The sequence below is a fragment of the Heterocephalus glaber genome, unplaced genomic scaffold, assembly GCF_053883595.1.
Source record: "Heterocephalus glaber isolate CG9 unplaced genomic scaffold, H.glaber_assembly_v1.0 deba00001461, whole genome shotgun sequence".
Classification (NCBI taxonomy): domain Eukaryota; kingdom Metazoa; phylum Chordata; class Mammalia; order Rodentia; family Bathyergidae; genus Heterocephalus; species Heterocephalus glaber.
In genome coordinates, this window is record NW_028258308.1 from 45,409,435 (window position 1) to 45,415,434 (window position 6,000).

Here is a 6,000-nt window from a genome sequence, read left to right on the forward strand (position 1 = left end):
GGACCATCTATCATCTCAGTCACGGCACCAGAAATGTCAGGTAAAAGTGCCAAAAACCAAGACCAGACCAGGCCACAACAAGCCTTTATTAGGGGAATAGATCTGCCAGGATGTCTCTGAACAAAGGAGAGACAAAAGCAACATGGCTGGGGCAGGGAGAGTCTTTTATAGAGACAGGGGTGTGGTTCATAGGGACTGAGGAGGGGTTGAGTGAGGTAGTGATCAGGGAGTGGAGGAGCCAGTGACATTACTAGATGGTAGGAGGTGAGTGAGTATTAGGTTACTCCCTAGGTGGGACCAGGGACATGCTGGAAAGAAGGGTTTGTTCTTTGGTGGGAGCAACCATCTTGGCATGATGTCACACAGGGGAGGGGGCAAGGCACCATAGGAAGAGGGCAGCTACTATACATAATGGCTGCTGAGGTATTGAAAGACGTATCAGTATACTGCACTGAAATACAATCAGAGGGATTGTGAAAGGAGCTGTTCCTGTTTTGATCTAAAGAAATTTTTGTTTTTGAAATGGGGTCTTGCTATGCTGCCCTGGGCTCAAAGGATCTATCCTCTTTCCTCAGTCTCCCAGTCCCTGAAACTACAGGTGTGTGCCACTGTGCTCAGCCAAGAGAACTTTTACCTTGGAGTCATCTATAATTATCTAATTAGTCAATAAATTGTCTGTATCATAGTCCATCAACTCAGAAAATCCTATCAAACCCACCCATAAAAATATATCCAGAACCCATCCACTGTTCATTGCCTCCACTACTAAATAGCATCCATTGTTTCCCATAATTCTTGACCACAAGCCAAGGTTCAGACCTATTGTACCTGAATATGTATATGTAACAAAAACTCCTCTCAAAATTTATTTTCTTTTTCAAAATATAAAGAGCTCTGGGTTTTATTGTTATTTCTGTTTTTGTCCTTTGGGACAGGGTCTGTGTGTAATCCAGGCTAGCCTTGAACTTGAGATAATCTTCCTTCCTCAGCCTCTGGCGTGCTGGAATTACAAGTGTGTACCAACATGCCTGGTGAGCTCTGATCTTATATTTCATTATAATTTGTTTATTTAAATGCCAGCCATGAAATCGAACACTAAAATGGATTTTGGGCTGCAACATCAGGAACCTTCCAGGTAGAACTGCAAAACAGGCCCAGCAATGCCTGCCCACCCAGGAGGGGACACTGTGGTGGATCTTTTTTTGGCAACAAGGCCTGGGGCCTTGGGTCTCTGCCTCTTTATTCAGCCTGTGTGGGTTGCTCTCAGGCCATATTGGAGGCTGCTGGTTGCTCCCAGTCCCCCAAATCTGGGCAGAAGTCCTGCCACAGGACCTCCTAGATTGACCAACGAATCACTAATGAATTGTGAATCACAATGTAAACAATCTGACTGTTCACCTGGACTGCTGAGATAGGACACAAACTGATGTATTTCTATTCTTGTTTTTCAACACTTTCTCATTACACATCATAGCCAGAGTAGTCCTTTAGAATTTGTTACATGCCCTTCTTATATTTGAAATCTTCCACCAATTACCACTTACACCCAAATCCTACAAATGGTCAATAATCACATAAAATTGTGCAGTCATTAATCACTAGGGTAATACAAATTAAAATCACCATGAGATGCCACTTCATAACAATTAGGATGGTTATTATAAAACAAAAAAATAAGCATTGGTGAATATAGGAGAAATTGGAACTTTCAGCCACTGTGGAAAACAGAATGACGATTTCTCAAAATTAAATAGCATTTCCATGTGAACCAGCAATTCCATTTCTGGGTACACACACAAAAAATGTGAAAGCAGAACCTCAAACAGATGTTTATGTATCAGTGTTCACAGCAGTAGTATTCACAATAACTAAAAGGCCAAAGCTTAAGCATCTAAAAACAAATGAACAGATAAATTTATTATTTATACACACTCTATAAAAGGAGGAAATTCAAGCCCTTGAATTTCCACTGCATGGCACACACCAGTAATACCAGCCACTTGGGAGGCTGAGTCAGAATAACTTCAAGTTTGTGGCCAGCCTTGGCAACTTAGTAAGACTCTGTCTCAAAATAAAAAGGGTTGTCTGGGTTCAGGCCCCCTCCTGAAGAAATAAAAAGTTTTAAAAAAGAAGAAAATTCCAATACATGCTACACATAAATGAACCTGGAAGATAGTATCTAAGAGAAAATAAACCAGACATAAAAATACAAATAAGTGCCAGGGATTTAGCTCAGTGGTTCTGCCGCCTGCCTCACAAGCACAAGGACCCAAGTTCAATCCCTGGTAGCAAAGAATAATAATAATAATACAAGTAATATCTTATTCTAAGGTAGTGAGGCAGGAGGCTGTGGCATGGCTAAGACTAGCTGGGGAAGTAAGTGTGAATTGCTTACTACAAAATCCCAGGACACATGAGCAGAACAGTTCCCAAATCCTCTTGTGTGGATTTATCACCAGAACTCAAGCAGTTTCCCATAGGATGGCCTGGACCTGATGTAAGCCTGATGGGTGGGTGATAAAAAAAGAATGTCCATATTGGCTTTTTGCCACTGTGTTCTCTCAGATGGTGGCCCGCTCTCACACTGTAGGGTATGCTTCTTTTCCTAGTTTTATGTGGTCCAGATTGGCTCTGCAGAGCCTGTTTCTTTTCCTACCTTTCTTTATTTTATTATTTTACTTTTTTGGTACCGGGGATCAAACTCAGGACCTTGTGCTTGTGAAGCTGGTGCAGTGCCACTGAGCTAAATCCCCAGCCCTCTTTTCTTACCTTTAAAAAAAGTAAAACCTCACTATCTTTTTTTTTTTTGTACCAGGGATCGAACTTGGGACTTTGTGCTTTCAAGGCAGGCACTGGAACCACTAAGCTAAATCCCCAGCCCACCTCACCATCTTTTGTGCTTGGCCAATTCCTTGTTCAGGACAGAAGAAACCTGGAAACCACCTCTAGAAGGAGATTTGAGTACTCCAAAATCTGGTAACAGAATAGAAGAAATAAACTAGGTAGAGAGCTGGGGATTTAGCTGAGTGATTCTGCCACCTGCTTTATAAGCGCAAGGACCCAAATTCGATCCCTGGCACCAAAAAAGAAAAAAGAAACTAGGTAGAGAAGAGACAAATTAAGATTTTAAAGTTGTACTTAACTGCAGCCTGAAGATACAAATGTTAGGGGCCAAGGATTTAGCTCAGTGGTTCCACCACCTGCCTTGCAAACACAAGGTCCTGAGTTCGATCCCCTATACAAAAAAAAAAGATACAAATGTTAGTCAGGTGTGGTGGTGCACACCTGTAATATCAGCACTCAGGATGTTTAGGCAGGAGAATTTCCACAAGTCTGAAGCCAGCCTGGGCTACATAGCAAATCAAAGGCCAGTTTGAACTATACAATGAGACTCTGACTCAAAAAAAAAAAAAAAAAAATCACAGACACAAAAGTTACTCAAGTCTTTTTCCCTTCCAGTAAACTCACTCCAAAAAAATTTTTTTCTAAAAGTCTTAGTAAACCTGTAAATCTGGGCTCTGGACATGTCCCTTCCATCTGTAAATTGTGCTTCCTCTTCAGGAAGCAGCATTATTGGTGGGCAGCAGATCTCAACTTCAAACACATGTAAACAACCTGCATTGTAATCTGACAATGTAATACACATCCTAAATCATGCATTCTCATGACACCCCCTTAAATATACCCAACTATGGCTCATAATGTGTCTCATTTCTCTGTTCGAGTCCAACCAAGATATCTAATAAACTCCTCTCCTGTCTTTTACTGACATGTCCTAATGATATAGGAGAAACGTAACTCCCTCTCAATGTGCTAGGTATCAGATGTGCAGAGTTCATATCCTCCAAAATCAAAGAATGAATTTCAGAGGAAAAAAGAGGTTAACAGTAAGAAAGGTTGAGATGCATGGTGACTACTGTGCCTCCACAGAGAAATGCACCAGTGAAAAATGGACCAGTGGATGAAGTGGACTGCAGTGGCTGCTGAGTTACTTGGGTTCAGACATCTCCCAGGAGAGAGTGATTACTCAGTAGCCATCTTGGAGAGGGGCCAACTGAGCTTGGAACTCAGAGGAGCTGCAGACTGGCTCCACCAGTATGGGGTGGAACTGAGTTCAAATTGGCAGGAGGTCAAGAAGCCAAGTTCAAGCTGGCAGGGAGCTGAGTTCAAGCCAGCAGAAGGCACAAGGAGTGTTGCAGGCTGAACAAATTGGATTCCAGCCTCACAGCCAGAAACCAGCCTGAGCTTCAGAACTAAAGGTGCAGGTTTGCTGGGATTATCTACTACCCCATTGTAAATCTATAACTGGCTTGTTGGGATTAAATCAGCATGGATCTGGGTTCTGTGTGCCCAACTTGGCTACCAATGAAAGCTGAGACACACCCTGAAGTGGACATTTTTTAAATTGTCTTCCTTTTTTTTTTTCCCATTTCTTGTTTTTGTTTAGTTTAGTTTTCTTTTTTCTTGGTTGTTGTTTTCTGTAAGTGTGAACATTGTTTCTAGCTTTTTATTTTTGTTGTTCTGTTCTATTCTTATTTTTGTTTCTTCCTTCTCTTTTTCCCTCCTGTCTTTTTCACCATTTTCCCAAAGTTTTCACAATTTTCCTTTGTTCTCCACCTTTGCTTCTAATCTCTTCCTCTTCTATTTCTCTATCCCCCCTTCTATTTCTCTACCCCTCTCCTCTGAGGGTAACATCACCATATTGAGAGCATATTTACAGTATAAAATTTTCTAGTTTGTTTTAGATTTTGTTATATAACCACATATCTAGTTCATATGGTTAAAGGTGGCAAATTAATAGTTACCAGAGTTTGTCATTTTTTAGGCTGTTTGATGCTATTGTTATTGCTGATTGTACTACTTTACCCAAGGAGACATAATTGTTCTAATTAGTTGTACTTTTTGGTATGCCAAGACTGAGATTGTGTAAGGGTCATAAACAATACTGTAGGTCAGTGCCAAAGAGCCAGGGGCTGGGCCAAATAGGCAGCAACTTCTTGTCCCCAATAAACTGAAGAAGTAGGAACTTGCAACAGACTCAAAACCCAAAAGCTGCACCTGGAAAATACATCTGAGAAGTAATCATTTCCTAAGGGTTCTAAATACTTGCAATAAAGCTACTTGCCATACACGATTTCCAAGCATCAAACCAGGAATTAAAATTTTTAAAAGACAGAAAAAGAGAAGACACATAAACAAGTTGTAACCCCAAACTTCCAGCTCACCAAAGGCAAACCCAGGGGACAATGAGGTGGAACAATTCAAAACCCACCCATCTATACTCTCTGAAGTAGTAAAGTGGTAAAAGCCAAAGTAACAGGAGATGAATGAGGTTCTAGAAAAAAATCAAATCAGAAATAGTTTCTCAGATAACTACAGGGATGGTGACTATTATGGCTTGTGTCTAGATGTCCTCCCAAAGCCTCATGTGGTCATAGGTGGCTTTTTCAGAGGTGGTTAAATATAGAGTGTGTGATGCTGGGATTAAGGGCATGTGATTGATATAGGGCACCAAGTAATCCTGTAATAGCTAACCTGACTCCATTTTGTGCCTCATCACTGTCACCCTCTCTTTTGTGTAAAGTTGAGTGATTCTGGGTGGTCATCCCCCTCCCAGGAGTCCCCTCAGTTACATGACAGACTGCTGCATCCCATTTGGTAGAGCTGTCTGCAGCTGTATGTTATTTTTATGACCTCTTGATTTGGTAAAGCAGTCTGCAGCTATATGTTATCTTTGGGTTTTTTTTTTGTTGTTGTTGTTTGGTACCAGGGATTGAACTTGGGTCCTTGCACTTGCACAGCAGGCAGCAAAACCACTGAGCTAAATCCCCAGCCCTGCTATATGTTATCTTTATGACCTTGTAAACAGAATAATCTGTACCTGTGTGCTATTTTGTTTTAACTAAACTGTGTGAAACTTCCCCTAATCCCCCACTAATTTAGCAAAGTTCTGCTTTATAAAATTCCACCTGTGCTCACCCTCTTCCTGAGCCCTCCCCA